This window comes from Nothoprocta perdicaria, unplaced genomic scaffold (genome assembly GCF_003342845.1).
Source record: "Nothoprocta perdicaria isolate Ctin4 unplaced genomic scaffold, notPer1 scaffold_49, whole genome shotgun sequence".
Taxonomy (NCBI): Eukaryota; Metazoa; Chordata; class Aves; order Tinamiformes; family Tinamidae; genus Nothoprocta; species Nothoprocta perdicaria.
The window spans coordinates 375,515-377,434 of record NW_020455743.1 but is presented as its reverse complement, the minus strand read 5'-3'; positions in this window follow the sequence as shown (position 1 = coordinate 377,434).

Genomic DNA, 1,920 nt, shown 5'->3' with positions numbered 1-1,920 from the left:
AAAAAAAAAAATTAAAAACAAAATCTCCAAAGGGAAAAAGCAGGAAGGAAAAAAAAATACCAACAATCTGTTGTCCGCTTGCCCCGAACGGCACTAATCCCCAGTGCAAATGACAAGTGCTCAGCAAAGAACAGGAGGTCTTGATTGATAACCACAATCCACCCGAAATATCCTAGGGAGCCGAGGAGGAGAGGGAGAGCGCGCGCGAGCGACCGCAGTGCATAAATGATCCCAGTGTTTCCACGAGCGCGGCTCCTTGGATTGAATACATTCCCTGGCTTGCTGCAAGTCATAAAGGAGATACTGTTACTGCCACCCAATGGATACTTCGGTACTAGCCAATCCGCACGGCACCGCCGGCTGGGCGAGCGCTAGTTTCGAAGCTGATTTTTTTTTTTCCTTTCTTTCTTTAATTTGGAAGAGGCTGGGGAGGGGGGGTCTTGGGGAGGGATCCGGGAGAAACTCCGGAATGGCAGCGCTGCCTCCTCCCGGGCTCCCACGGCGCTTGCAGGTTTGCTCGCCCACGCAGCTTTGGGACCCCGCTCCGATGCGCTTTTCCAAGGGACAGGGGTAGGAAAGAGGCTGCCCACTCCGCAAGCGAGTTACGTAGGGATCAGTGTGCTCCCCCCGACCCCACTTTGCTCCCCCTCCACGTCTTCCAAAGCGGAATGTTGTTTTAAAAGAGATGATACATTATCTATTCTTGGATTTTTATAAGGCAAACTGTGGGCCTCGCTGTTGCCATGGGATCTTCTTTGTGCGAACTCTCTGAACTGTGTGGGAACAGTTTTATTTCCTTCCCTTTGGATTTTTTTTTCTTCTTCTCCTCCGTAACTCTTCTGAAGATATGTATCTAAATGTAACCGCATTATTGCCAATTAAGATTAACAGCAGCTGCAAGGTGCGTCTAATTAGGAATGTTAATCACTTCATGAAATAAATAGTCATTTGCAGATGTTTATAATATTAAACAAATGTTCTGTGAAGTGTAAAATTGTGATGTTCTCCCCTCTCCCTCCCCCCATAGATTTGCCCACATTTGTACCTATATGTGTAGGGAAGTGCATGCACGCAACACCCCCTCTTCCATTGCATGTGCATAGAGAGATACTCTGAGCTGGGAGCTGGGCCGGAGGTATTTCATACTGGGGTAAGCCAGTGTTCAGGTTGGAGGATGGAGGAGAGGGAAATATCTGAGCAATTTCAGCTAAACACACACACACGTGCACATTTATGCCTAGGTAGATGATATTCTATAAAACAGGGGCAAAGAGGCTATATAATACTCAGTAATCATTAAATCCAACCCAGCCTTCATTGTAGTGAAGCGGCCTGTAGAAAAAGATCCAAAAAAATTTTTTTAGCCCCCCCCCCCACGAAGTTTAATAAAAGATAAAAGAAAAGCAGCATGTGGGAAAGTGTGAATTCAATAAAAGATTATCGATAATGTGCCGTGTGGAGCTGGTGGGCTGTACAGAGGCCGTGGGTGCTGCTGTAGAGTGAGTGGCACTCACTAGAACCTCCACCCCCCCTCTCCTCATTGTAACAGGATGGTAGTCTTTTTGGGGAATAAAAAAAAAAAGGAAAAAAAAAAAAAAAAAAAAAAAAAAAAGAAAGGTAGCAGCCAGCAGTCAAAATTTTAAAGCCTGGATATTAATACGACTGGTTAAACCAGGCATTTAGGTATGCCTGTGATGAGTGAGCTGTATGCGTGGGTCTGTAAAAGAGACATGGAAAACTTTATGGGGTTCTCTTTGTGGAGCAGTATAGGGCTTTTTAAGTTAGCTAAATGAGTCATGCTATCTACTTTAGAGAGCTAGTTTAGGTGCTTGATTTAGAAGCCCAGGCTTCCTAGCTGGTTGCAAGAGAGAAGGAGAGAGTGCGGGGCTCCCAACTTTGATCTTCTAAATGACTTTCTGG